Here is a 14,658-nt window from a genome sequence, read left to right as displayed (position 1 = left end):
TCTCTAGAGTTCTGTGGGGTATAGGACCCAACCCCGCCAACTTGAATACTATCCCTTCTGAAGGTATGCATCTGACCTCTTACCGTGTGTATATGCATGTGTGTGTTCATGTGCCACACAATCCATAGGTTACACGTCAACACTGTATGCGTTCCTCTGCTTTCCACCTAAGTCTCACACACGGTCTTTCGCTGAACATTGAACCTAAAATCTTGACTCGATTGGCTAGTCTTCAGGCTCCTAGAAGGCGCCTGTCTCCCGCCACTCCAGAGCCTGGGTAAGAGATGTGCCTCTGTGGGTGCCTGAGACCTGGAATGAGCCCAAGCACTCTGACCTAATCAACGTCTTTGGCATCACATTCTTCTCTCACTGTGGATGACGGATAAAACTTAAAAAGGGTTCACCCTGCATTCATAAAGCTCCAAATTCATTGCTTGGTACTATTCATTCCTATAATCGCAGGACTGAAAAGGTCAGGCAGGATGATCAGAAGTTCAAGGTCATTCTCTGCTAGGATTGGAGTGAGAGGCCAGCCACTGGAAGAAACAAAGACATAAATCACCGAACGCAATGTTCCTTTATGTAATGGAGCTGCTCTCTCCATAGCTAGTGAACAGCCCCACACGCACACACACACACACACACACACACACACACACTTTCTATGAATTATTACAAGGTGCTTCCATCCTCTAAATACTTTTCTATTTAATATATATTTTAGATTTCAGTTCTTCTCAGAGCTCTCATCTATTTGGAGATTAGTCACAGGAAATGGTCTCCAAACTATTTGTTGAAAAAAATAAATGAATAAAAGGGGATTGAGGAAGGAGAACACTCCTTAAGAAATGACAGGATGTGCTATTTAGCCAGTCTTTCGCATGCTGAGTACTTGTCATCCCCACCTTTCCCCAGAGACACAAGCGATCCCAAGATCCCTCCAATATTCCTTACTTTTGCAGCTACTCTAGGGAAAGCAAAGTAAATTGCATTGCCCCTAAAGGACACAAGAAGAATTTCCTTTATTTGCTGTGGTTAACCAATAGTGGAACCTGTCACCAGGGCATATCTCCTTTGGGTTAATACTAAGGAGATCAATACAAATATATTTCCTAGGGGAATCAGGGGAAAGGTAAATGACTTGATGCTGTTTCCATGGTTCCTGGAGTGGTGATACCCTCAGTTGAAAGTATTCTCCCTGATCAGAATTACCAGGAGAACTCAAACACTATAAGCATGAAGGACTTTACCTTTTGAAAGCCGTGTGCACGTTGCAAGAAGTTGTGGATTTGTAATCATCCCAGTGGCTGGGATTATGCCAGATGCCCCTGATGAGACATTCGAGCTGAGCTCCAGAATCCAGCTGCTCTCCCGAAATCCTCCAGGCCAGGGGCTCGTGTGAAAGTCCTCTCCACAGGTAGAGAAAATGGAATCGGAGTTCCAGAGCCTTCCCTTCCTCTGTGACTCCCTGCATGGCTGAATCTTCAAATTGCTATGCCAAGCACATAAAGTAATTCACATAAGTGATAAATTTACAGGCACAACGTTCTTCCTGCAAATCTCCTCTCTCTTACGTCTCTCCCTAAGAAAGAGAAATATAATTTCAACTTTGTCTTCCCTCTTCAAATTGTTTATCATTGCTTTAGGGTACACAAGTGAATGTGTTTTATTACTGATCTCAATTTATGCCGTTTCCAGAACTGCAATTCCAGAGCAGTTTGTCAATATTATCTTTCCAAGAGGAACCAAGCAAACTGCCAGAATGCATTTTTAATGGCCTCCTGTTGGTAATTAAAATGTCATTTATGAAATAATAGCCTGTTTGTTTTACCTGGGACGAGAAATAACTGTTCAGTTTTACTTAGGTGGCATTGCTCTTTCCATATTGAAGACCTGTATTTACAGTAATAGAAGAATTATGTATGTACTAACGTGTATTGAAAACAAACATCTACTCCTGGCAACATGGCTTCCAGTGTGGAACACTCACTGGCAGTGCAGTGTAAATCACTCCTGGTGACTTTTGGCTCCTCCTTCCCCCCAGTACACTTCCCACCTTAGGAAGTAGAATCTGAAATTAGATTCAATAAAGCATTTTAATGTGAACATTGGGGAAAAAAACTCACTTCAGTTGTAATGAGTAAGTGCTTTGCCATTGTTTTAGTTTTGGATTTCCTTTGGGGATGAACATACACCATGTTATGGTTAAGTAGTCAGACCAGAGAACCATGTCCAGGTCATAGGTCAACCAGTTGTCAACTGGGAGCATTCTGAACAGGTAGTTCTGCTCCTCTGGCCTCACTTCATCCCATGGAAGGTGTGAATAGGAGCACTTACCCCACCGGTGACTTCTGGGAATTAACTTACACCAAATATTTAGGTAATAACTACTGTGTGACTTACAAACATCAGGCCAGTAAAATGTATTTAGTGTGTTCTTAAGGGTCTTCTTCAGAACACTTTGAGGAAGATTGAAAGTTACCAAGGAACGAGTGTAGGAGTTTAGGGGAAACAATAGCAATTCCTTTTGAGATAAAAACACAGGAGGATTCTGCATTAAGAAAGCATAGGTGCAGCCTATGGGAACAAGACCTGTCCTACTACCAAGGAGCGTCAAGAATTCCTTTGAGTTAGTCATCCCGATGAGGCTCAGATCATACCCCTCTTCATGCCTCACTCTCTATATTTGTAAACTAAGAGTACTACACTAAATAGATTCCAAAGTCCTTTTAAGGAAGCCTGCTAGTTCTTAACTAGTTCTTTCGAAGTCAATTCTCAATTTAAGTGTGCCACAGAAAGCTTGCCACCAAGAGAGGTATGATCACTAGAAAATGCGTAATCATAACAAGCACACCGCGTCCACTGTGAAAGGCAAGTGAGGCCGTCCAGAGTCAGTTTTAGCTCCAGATACATTTTCGTGGTAGCTAGCTTGCTAAGCATGTGCAAAGCCCTAGTATTTCCAAGTTCCCACTGTTCGCAGCCAGCACACCTGTCCCTCCGCCTTAGCAGTGCGTAAAGCAGGAAGTGCAAAGCTCTCAGTTCCGCTCCCTGTAGCCTCACAGACTATGACTTCCCTTTTACATTCATTCACACCCTGTACCGCCCACTGAGAAACCTCATCCAGGGCACATGCGTTGGCTCCCAATAAATACGTACTTTCCACTCAAGGGATTTTGAAGTTATTAATTAAATTAAATTCCTGAGGGAAAAGCCCATACATATGCATATCTCAGGATGCTAAAGTGGGCATTCACTTTGTCTATGGCAAAGCATACCAAAAGGGAGGAAATATGATAATTAAGGTGCAATATTCCTGGACCATTGTAACATAGCAGATGATAGTTAGGCTGGGGAAGTAAAAAGGACTAACATTGAAGCATCTGTTCTTGTGGGCCCAGAATCCTGGATGTTGTTCAGGGGTTTTACTTCATTAGTAGATGGGAATCATTATATTCCTTACTTTTTGTAGAAAATACGTTTTTTAAAGTTTCCTCAGTAGAGTCTCATACAGTACATACATACTGAGACAGAAAAGTCCGGCACTGTCAGAGAAGGCTTCATTGTACTTTCCAGAGGGCTTCAAGATAACACCGCTTACGTTTTCTCTAGTTCTGTTTCATTGATCTCTAACTGATACAATAAGGGGCCATTTCATACAGATTTATGCTCTTATAGATTAATAATATCATATATCCCAGTGCTTTATAGGAGCTGCCATGGGGCAGACAATACATCACATTCTTCTCTCTGCCACGGGTTCCGCTTTTATTCACCGTGTACGAGTGTGTGAGTGTGTGTATTTGTGAGTGTGTGTTCATAAGGATGTATGAATAAGGGTAATTTTGAGTGTGTGTGAGTATGTATGAGTGTGTGCATGTGTAAGTGTGTGTGAGTGTATGTGTGTGCATGTGAAAGTGTGTGAGTGAATGTTACTGAATGTCTGTGATTGTGTATTTGAGTGTGTGAGCATGTGTGTGTGTTTCAGTATTTGTATGTGTGAGTATGTGTATATATGTGTAAGAGTACATTTGAGTGTACATATGAACGTACGAATATATGTCTGTATGTTTGAGTGTTTGCGTATGTGAGTATGTGTGTATGAATGTGCAAGCATATGTGTGTGAGTGTGTGAGAGTATGTTTGAGTCTTTCTCTGTGTGTTTATATGTGTGTATGAGTGTGTGTGAGTACGTGTTTGAGTGTCCATGTGAGTGTGTGAGTGTATTTGTGTGTGCTTGAGTGTGAACATGAGTGTGATGTGTGTGAGTATGTGTATTACAACATTTTAGCTACTTTTAGGTATACAGCCCTGTGGCATGAAAACTCTTCCATGGTTTTGTAATTGTCACCAGTTTCCATCTCAAGAGCCATCTACTGGGACCACAACTTTAAATATAACAGATTCCAATTATATTTCTATGAAGTTTGGAGAAGCCTCTTTGATACTAGAGACAGATGTTTCCGCTTACAGCTGGGATCCAGGTAGAATGTAGAAGACGGCATTTCATACCACTATATAAAGTAGCATCAAACTGCTGGAGTTAATCAGCTGGTTGAGTCCAGCCTCCTGGAAACTCAGTTGGATTTTTATAAACTTGCTAATTTTTGTTTATAAATACAATCCATAAATTACATCTACTTCAGATGATTTCAAAAAAAAAAAAACCAGTAACTGAAATAGATACTATTAATCGAGACTCTACAGGTAATTAAAGCTTACCTAAAGATGGGAAGAAGTAAGTCACACTTTTCAGTGAACAGCACTTTGATGACTGAATTAGCAAATATAAGTAGCAGTCAGCAAAGAACAATCAGCTACAAGAGCTCAGTGACACCTATTTCAGCTTCCCACCATGCCGTAAGGGGCTGCTAAATGTCCTAAAATAGAGCAGGCCTTAAGAGAGCTATGATGCAAGCACAAATAAAATCAGGCAACGGCAAAGGTTGGTGAGGATGTTGAGAAAGTGGATCTTCGATGCACGTGAGTTGGAAAGCAAAACTGTGCATATCTATCTTGGAAAATAATATGATAGCATTCCTACATGGTAGTTTCCATACATGCTAGCAACTCTGCTTCTTGATATGTAAATCAAATATTGAGAGTGGCTGCCCCAAGTGGGTATTTGAAAAGTGATGGTACTGCAGTGTTTGTCACAATAGCCGAAAGGTTGGAAGCAAAGTAAATGACCACGGTGGATATATGGGTAAGTAAAATATGATCTATCCGTTAACGGATGACACTGTCCTCAAACAAGGATGGAATTCCAACCTGTGGTACAGCATAGCTGTAGGGAGCAGAACAAGCCCTGAATGACTGCATGTGTGTCTTTGACATAGACAGGGCCACGTCTAGGATACCACACCCTCAGGCTCAGATCAATGTCTAATCCTTTCTTGGGGTACTGAGTGCAAGCCTTGGCAGCGTATGCAGGAAATGTCCACCAAAGCTCCCCTCTGCATCTGTACAGAGACTACTTCCTAGATTATCTAAACCAATTTCCTTGATCCATCTGCATAACATTGCCTTCTTGTTTATCTGTAAGTAAAAACCCTGCCTCCCTTTTCAGCTATATGCAGTAATCCCAGCTCTCTGTTCAACTCTCTAAAGTAAGCACGCCGAGCTTCCAGGATGATATGGATTCCCCGGCCAAGTGCGCATACCACCTGATCCCTGCTTTTCTCTTTGCATCTCTCATTTCCTCATTACCTTACTCCTCTGGTCAGATCCAAGCCCCCTGGAGGCAATGTGAGAATGAATTATAGGTCTCACCCTAGAAGCTGTTATCCTAACCGAAATAAGCCCCTTCAGCACATGAATCACATGCCTAGAGCACTCAAACTCATGAGCACAGAAAACGAAGTGGTACTCATAGCAATGATAGTTTAGGAGGTTCTGGTTTGAGGAGACTAGAGTTTGGGTTTGAAGGAATAAAAAATGCTTCTGACGATGGTAGCGGCATTTGCACAGCGAGAGAGCATTCATGCCCCTGAACTGTATGCTTTCAAATGATTAAAATGCTAAACTCCATATCATGTGTGTTTTGTACCAATGAATAAAAATGGAAGCTCATCAGGAGGAAAGAAGCCCCTGCCTTAGTTCAGTCGGCCACATAGAAGCTAGAACTTACTCTACTCCTTGTCAGCCTCAGTGTTACATTCACAGTTGTTTGTGAAGACCAAAGCACTGTGTGTCATGTGGGGATGGGAATCTGAGCTCGACCTTCTGATAGGACTCCAGTCTTTCCTACTTCCTACTTTTATCAGGGCTGAGTTCAACAACCACGCTGGTTCTGAGCTGCTAACTGCACAATTCTCCAACTGCCCTGAGATGGAGGCCACTAACATTTCTGGATCTGTACTCTTATCCAGTACAAATGTTCTATTGCCTTTCTACATATGCAGTCTCCTAGAGCTAAAATACGTCACCTTACCCCCCATTTTCTAATTGGGTAATAAGCTGAAGAACAAGTAAGGAATTTGACCACAGCTGCAGACTTTTTGGCACTCAGTCATGACCTCATAATAGAGGATGTGCGTGTGTATACGGATGCTCTGTATCTCCAGATCTCCAGGTCCGAATGGCGCCGAAGATGATAGTCTACAGGATAGGCAATGTTCCTGTTTACGCTCCATGAAGTTAGAGCCTGCTCACATCCCATCACGTAAGACCAGGGAATAACATCACCCTATCAGCTCTCTCCCAGCTCTACCTGCTTTCCTCTCCTAAGGTATTTCAGGCAATCTGAGAGTCGCGGGGCAGCCATGTTCTCAGACCAGTGAATGAGGTCGGTGTCGCTGCTGTCCTTCCTGGAGTGCCTCTTGTCGACATGCCCAGTGCCATCGCCGTTTGTCTACTGGTTGCTGTGGCGCCATCAGCCACTTGCCACCCTTCCCAGGAATTGTGTGACCTTCTATACACTGTCATTTGACATCTCTATTTCTCTTCTTAGGTACCACAGTCCCCTGGGCATATATGTTGGTGCCACTTCCTTATCTACCTGCCTTCTGAGGTAGAGTTCCCTTAGTTCACCAGCACTGCCACACGTATACTCTCCATTGGCTTGAAACCTTCCACCCCAAAGTACAACGTTTGTTGGAAGTAGAAAAACCCTCTCTCCTGTTTGAATAACTCCGTTTCCGGAGCACATCAAACTCTGTGGCAAATACACTGATACAAAATAACAATATACACTGATTCCTCTGTCTTCATAAATTACCCTCACATTATGATGACATCCAGTCAATTTGAGTGGAAGTCACCAACCCATAGACCATGCCATTCCTCTGCACCGCTTTTGAAATTAATGCAAGCTCAAAGTAAATCTTCCCTCGGGTGTTATTTTTTCTGGAAGCTTCTTTTCCTTCCATGCACATGGCCTCCAGACTGGCCTGTTTCCCGATTCATATGGCTCTTCCTAACATACCAAACTTCCAGCAGCAGGCTGAGCTCAGGCTCTACCCGCGTGCCCCACTCTAAATCTGTTGTAGCATGTAAATCTCACAGAACCCAGGGATACACACAGCATCTTGCACAGTTTAAAGATATGGAAACTGAGTGGCTATGTAACCTGCTGTTAAACAGCCACTCTGTTAACGTTAAATGCTAAAACATCTAGTTAGCGGCACATCAAGATTTGAGCTAACGTAAGCTCTGTAACCACACTACCTCACCTCCTAGCTCAGAGCCTTGCCTAATCCCAGCCACCTGCCTTAGTCACCTAGCACAGCAGTGGAACATCTAGGCTACTGCTCCTGGTGAACCTAAATGCTATTCCTTCCTCATTGCCCTCTTTGCCCATGAGCTCTGTGATTATGCCACCCAGAGAACCTTGGGGACCTCAAAATGTTGTTATGTGGGAAGGTAGCATCGTTCCCTTCCCAGAAGAGTCCTCCCGAAGTCCAACTGTTCTAATATCCATTCCTTAGGACTGGCCCCTGCTCTAATTAAAAATGTCTTTTCAAGGAAGTTGAATGCTCTCAGGAGCCGAGCTAGCTCAAGCCACTCCACTGATCTGGGCCAATGATGTGGAAGCACTGTTTGTTATATGTTTTGGTTAGCTGTTTTCCCATCACACCTGGATTATGTAAGCTGTGCTAGGCAACCTCTGCTACTTGCAAGGACTGATGTGATTTATCCTGTCAGGGCATTGGAGCTCAGTGCAGGAAGCCAAATTGTCTCCATTTGGCTCCCACTGAATTCTCCAGCATGACTCAATTAGCATAAACAAGAGAATTGAAACTCACCTGTAGGTTATCATCCTATTCTTTCCTGCCAGCATGTGATTGTTCGCCTCAATACTGGCCAGCACATCATGATTCTAATTATACACATATCAGAGGCAAACCTTCATTAGCAGTTTCCCCCGGGGGAGTTCAGTTGGGACTTGTAGACTTTGGGGTTGTTGCTCTCAGCACCCAGAATGGATCTCGCCTTGCCTTCCTCTCTCTGTTTACAGAGATTTGTCTTAAGCTCATTTGGGGAAGCTTTTTGATTTTTAAAGAGTGATGAAGAAAGGCGTGTTTTTACCCCCAAGAGGCTGAGTTTTAGTTTTAGATATATTTTTGTTATAAATTATTATAGCAAGTCATTTCAAAGTGAGCTATTAATAAACAATCCCTATTCACCTCTGCGTTCATACTTCTTAATTAGTGACCAGAGGGGCAACTGGCATCTCCTTTGAGTTTCTACTGATGATAAGAGGACCTTGAAAACTTAAATCTAGGAAGTACAAAAAACAACTAATTAGGGGCAGCTGCATGCCAACACTGACAAGCAAGGAGCTGAGTCTGGTGGCACACGTCAGTAATTCCAGCAACCGGTGGGCTGAGGCAGGAGGAGCATTAGTTAAAAGACAGGCTCAGCCTCAGCCTCAGCCTCAGCCTAGTGACATAAGACCTTGTCTCAAGAAGGAAAACAAATAAACAACCACAGCTTGGAAACTAAGTGAAATAGACTTATGTTCTATGAAGGAATAAGAATGAGTACAGGAATGGATGGATGGATGGATGGGTAGATGGATGGATGGATGGATGGATGGGTAGATGGATGGATGGGTAGATGGATGGATGGACGGATGGATGGGTGGGTGGGTGGGTGGATGGATGGATGGATGGATGGATGGATGGATGGATAGATGGATGGATGAGTGGATGGATGGATGAGTGGATGGATGGGTGGATGGATGGATGGATGCGTGGATGGATAGATGGATGGGTGGATGGATGGATGGGTGGATGGATGGATAGATGGGTAGATGGATGAGTGAGTGGATGGATGGATGGGTGGATGGATGGATGGGTGGATGGATGGATGGGTGGATGGATGGATGGGTAGATGGATGAATGAGTGGATGGATGGGTGGATGGATGGGTGGATGGATGGATGCGTGGATGGATGGATGGGTGGATGGATGGATGGGTGGATGGATGGATAGATGGGTAGATGGATGAATGAGTGGATGGATGGATGGGTGGATGGATGGATGGGTGGATGGATGGATAGATGGGTAGATGGATGAATGAGTGGATGGATGGGTGGATGGATGGGTGGATGGATGGATGGACGGACGGACGGACGGGTGGATGGGTGGGTGGATGGATGGATGGATGGATGGATAGATGGATGGATGGATGGATGCATGGACTATGCCTGTACTGGTAACCTTCTCTGGAAAACCTCAAGATACCCAGAGTTGTGCCTTAACAATGCCCTATATCCTTCTCAATCCAATCAGGTTGAAAATAAGGATTAGCCATCACACTGAAGCACATTGAAGACCCAGGCAGCTCATCGCAGGGCCATATTCAGAAACACCTGTCTTTCTGATGTGCTAATAAGCTGTTCACCAGTCCCATTTATCTTCTAACATCTAGCTCTGCTTCCAACTCCATTTTTCCTACCAACAATCCTTATTATTGTTGTTCACATAATGTTAGTCACTTTGACGAACATATCCTGAAAATCGATGCTAAGTAAACACTCACCCAATAGCCATCCAATTCTTGCAGAAGCAACAATCGAACGTGTATACTCTGGCTCAGTCGCTGTCTTGAAAGAGCTTACTGGGTTCCAGACTCCTTCCTTAGGCCATTCTATCATTGTCAGCAAGGGGCTTCCAGTGTCAAGGAGCTAGAACAAGATTGCTTATAACATTGTCACTGGCCCAACCACTCATATCTACATTGCATTTCCCCAAATGTAATTTTTTATTTTCTTCTATATCCTGGGTAATACAGTCCCCTTCATTTATACCGCACAGCCATTTTATAGAGCCCACATTAATAAGCTTCTTTCAGTGTGGAGAAGGGTAATATTTATGAGCCACAGATCTTTTTGCGGCATTCCTATCTAATGGCTCCTCGAAGCACTGCATACCCTATGGCTGAAGGTTGTCGTGGGCTTTTCCTTACTTGCTACATTTTTTAATGGTGTCTTTTGCTGGTCTGATAGGGAAGCACTCATTTTTCACATGATAAGGTTCAGAACACACTCCTAAACACTACAACCACTTGGCATTTGAGAAAACAGCACGAACATGAATGGAAAACTGATGAATTCCCCTCTGCCCTTTCTCCCCTAAAGCAAGAAGTCATAAAACCTAGAAAGGATTTTCTGACTTTCCCCTGAAATAGTTCAAAGGCCCCCACATGAGATGTGCTGTCACGAACCCAGACGATCGGAGTGTCCTTATCTTGGAAGACACAGGGATACAGAGTGTAAGCAGACAGACTTTAGAAGTATCCGTCTTACAATTACATCATGCCCCTGCATCTGATCACACCTATGCACAACTGCCCACTTCTTCATCAGTATAAAAGTCAGTGTCTGTGGTTGCTTGGTCTCATTTCCACGTGGAGGCTCCTATGCCGCTTAAATATATATTTACATGATTAGCATAAAGGATAATATTTTAAAATTATATTGACTAGGAGGACTAAGGATACAACTACATGTTTACTATAAGATCCCTGAGAAAGCACATAAAGATCACAGCACCAGTGGCAAATGATACCAGTTAGCACTGGTGAGCTCTAGGAGAAGCGTTTGTTCTCTTAATCTACTTTTTCTATAGAGGGCTCCTGTTGAAGTCAGCAGTTTCGGTCTCAAGAAAAGACATTTCTCTTCACCTAAATGCCAAACTATGTAAATAATGCGAAAACCCGTTATTCCTACAATTTTGGTTAACCAGTGTGTGACTTCATTCTTGAGAAAGCAGCCTGGAAATGATCTTCCTTCTGAAGAGCTGATGATGTGCCCACACTCTATTGTGTTGTGTCAAGCTCTTTGCCTGGGCCAGCTTTTGCCATTGTTTAACTAGAAAGCATGAGAGAATAAGCAATGGTACTAATGACTCTCTCTCTCTCTCTCTCTCTCTCTCTCTCTCTCTCTCTCTCTCTCTGTGTGTGTGTGTGTGTGTGTGTGTGTGTGTGTGTGTGTGTGTGTGTTGGGGGGCGCAGTTTTCATGGAAGAGCCGTAGCATTTCCTCATTCTCCCCTCACTGGTCCACTGTTGTGTCCATAGTCTCCAAGTAAACGCTTGCCTAGACCTCACAACGCTACTTAGTAATGCCACTACTATCTCTGTATGGTATTCTTTTGAGGGTTTTATTTTAAGGATGCAGCAAAATTTTGTATTCCCATTTACCCATCAATATAATGGAAATATTGAAGCTGACAACTAGGCTACTTATCTACTGATTAGAAATCTTAAGGCATTCAGAGTAAACTGTCATCCTCGCGTGTGTTCCCATTGGTCAGAAATGGGATCGAAAATAGATGTCTGTCTACTCAGTAGGTGTGGATGGGTCAGGCTGAACATGTCCATGATTTTAAGTCAAAATAATTTCAAAACAATATAGAATAATGTGGTTGATTCTTTTCCCTAGTCAGAGGCTTGTAGAAACTGATTCATAAGAAACTCTCTGTAGTCTTTCTATTCTAAATCACCTATTTTGACAGAGGATACTTTCAGTATTTGTTTGTTTGTTTTTACTTTTTATTGGCCTCACACCCTGTCTGGGCGGGACTGGTGGTCATCTCAGGCTTGTTTTTTTTTTTCTTTTTTTTTCCAGGATCTTTTGACTACTAATCACTCGGATGTTCACAGGTTAGAACACTGAGCATAGACATAGCCTCTGTCCTCTCTGCCACTTACTGAAGCATGTGTGACACAATGGCTACCTGTAACCCCTCTAAAGGAAGAGAGGATTCTTATAAAAATGCTTCAAGACTCAGCTGCTAAAGCAGATCAAGATTTTTGTAGGTTACAGGAGATATCTAGTCTGCGGGCAATTCTACAAGAGGTGGCTTTGAAACCCAGTTATACAGTATCTTCCTCAAAGGACAATAACTTTTAGGGACATACTAAGGGACATGCAAAGGCAGTAACTTGTGGGAAGGCAAACAAATGGTAGCGGAAGCAAATCAAGGAAGCCTACTGCTGATTCCTGACACCATCTAGAGGCCTATAGACACTTGTGTTCAATATTTAGTCAACATTCGGATCCCCTGGCAGAAGGTAAAGCATGATACATTTTGTAGTTGCAAATCTGTGTCCTCCTTTTAGGCAAATAGAGGGAGGTCAAAGGTTATTGTATCTGCTGCATTTTTACTGTTTTCAGCTCAGCATTCCTCTTACTTTAGAGAGACATCTTGATTCCCACACTATGAGTTCTTGTGTGTCGCTAACTAGTCCTTCAGGCATTCGGTGTGTACTGTATGACACTGTGGTATTAGTCAGTGTGCATGAGACCGGGAACATAGCTGGAGATCTCATCAGTACTAGAGATGTGGTGCAGCTCCTAGTCTAGGACAAAGGATGGCTGTGTCTGAGGAAAGTTCCACGAAGCCTTTAGCCACAGAGCTGAGACCTTGCCTGTAAGCAAAAGGCTTAGTGATCCCTGCTAAGGATGCAGGACCTGAATGGAGACAACTGTGAGCAGAGGCCTCTGGGAGCCATGGAAGAAATGTGCCAGGAGGAGAAAAGGTTTCTGTGGAAGACTGAAGATATTTGGCTTTGTTCAGACTTCACCAGAACAAAGAGGAGAGAAAGCCCTCCTTCCCAGTGAGAGCCCTGAACAGTGGCTAATAAACTAATTAGCATTTCAAACAGAGGAATAAAGGTGCTAACAGCCCTTGCTCTGGGAAGCAGGGTGAGAAGGCATTGCAGTTCTACTCCACTGAGGCAACCTTTCTTCTTTCCCTTGCCCTCTCCTACTATGTGTGTCTGGAGGTGATTTCATTCTCCTTCTTATCTTCCTCTTTCTTTTTATTTATCTTTTATTGGTGTGTGTGTGTGTGTGTGTGTGTGTGTGTGTGTGTGTGTGTGTGTGTGTGTGTGTGTTTAAATTTCTCAGCCTGGTAGCCTGATAGTGGTGGCTACAGCCCTTCATCCCAGTACTAGGGAGGTAAAAGCAGGCAGGTCTCTAGATCTGCAGCCAGCCAGAACCACAGAATGAGTTCCACAACAAGTTTGGAGAAATCCTGTCTCCAAAGGCAAACAAATAAAAGTCTCTCCTTGCATAGAGCTTAGAGAACCTTATGGAAGAATTGCAGAGGGTATGTGTGTGTGTATGTGTGTGTGTGTGGGGGGGATTGAAAGCCCAGAAGGAAATAAAACTCCACAGTAGACCAACAGAGTCAACTAACCCTTGGGGCTCTCAGAGACTGAACCCCCAACTAAAGAACATATGTGGGGTGGACCTAGGCCTCCCTGAACATATGTAGCAGATGTGCAGCTTGGTCTTCATGTGGGTCCTGAACAACTGGAGCTAGGGCCATCCCAAAAGCCATTGCCTATGTGTAGGATATGTTCTTCTAACTGGGCTGTTGTGTCTGCCCTCAGTGGGGGAATATGTGCCTAGCCTAGAAGAGAGGGTTGGGGGGATACCCAGTGGGGATTCCACTCTCTCAGAGAAGTGGAGGGGGATATAGGAAGAGGGATTCTGGAAGGGAAAGCAGCAATCAGATGTAAAGTGAATTTTAAAAAAAAGTTTCTCCTTTTTCATTTCTTCTCTTTTGTCACTTTCTGCATGATTTTTCCATCCACAGGACTAGTATAGACATTATATTAGTATGACTCTATGTGCCTCCATTTACTTTATGGAATGTGTACATAATTTATCTTTTTATATATACTATTTTCATTTCATGGCACACTCTCGAAGCCCAAACCATGCCACTAAAAGCAGAAACCTTTGTCCTCCCCATGGTCTTTTCTTCTTAGGATCTTCTTCCTTGATGTCTATTGACTTTGAGCTTTTAATCCTCATCATAAACACAACAATATACTACTACTAAGCTTTAATAATAATAATACTATGACCATCCAAACAAATGCACTTCTATTCCCCCAAATTTTTAATACTTGAAATGAAAGCTAATATGATGCATACGCTATAGGGTATATCATTGAAAGCATTTTTTCTTTGGCCCTTTATGCATAATTTGTGACCACTTTATTAATGGACCCTAAAATAAGGATATAGATCTCAAGTTTAAAAGTTTGTGATACAATCTAGTTTCCTTAAAAACTGGAGGTAATTCTCCTGGAGAAATAGTATAATATGTTACACTTTATTCTAAAGGAAATAACATCGACAGAGCAACAGTTCTCCTCACAGACTTTCAGGTTTTATGCTGGTTTCTGTTTCTCATCCAA

The 14,658-nt window shown here is 43.0% G+C and overlaps 1 protein-coding gene and 1 non-coding gene across 24 annotated transcripts in view; one reads left to right on the top strand and one right to left on the bottom strand.

Annotated features, from left to right (window-relative positions):
• The window catches only part of Magi2 (membrane associated guanylate kinase, WW and PDZ domain containing 2), a 1,483,910-nt gene that overhangs the window by 909,351 nt on the left and 559,901 nt on the right, over nt 1–14,658 (top strand). The window lies entirely within an intron of this gene.
• On the bottom strand, nt 12,072–12,201 carry LOC120102678 (small nucleolar RNA SNORA17). The gene has a single exon (XR_005504298.1). It is a non-coding gene; the product is annotated as a small nucleolar RNA SNORA17 (small nucleolar RNA).

The sequence above is a fragment of the Rattus norvegicus genome, chromosome 4, assembly GCF_036323735.1.
Source record: "Rattus norvegicus strain BN/NHsdMcwi chromosome 4, GRCr8, whole genome shotgun sequence".
Taxonomy (NCBI): Eukaryota; Metazoa; Chordata; class Mammalia; order Rodentia; family Muridae; genus Rattus; species Rattus norvegicus.
Note: the sequence above shows the minus strand (reverse complement) of the source record. Positions and strands in the feature narration are given on the sequence as shown.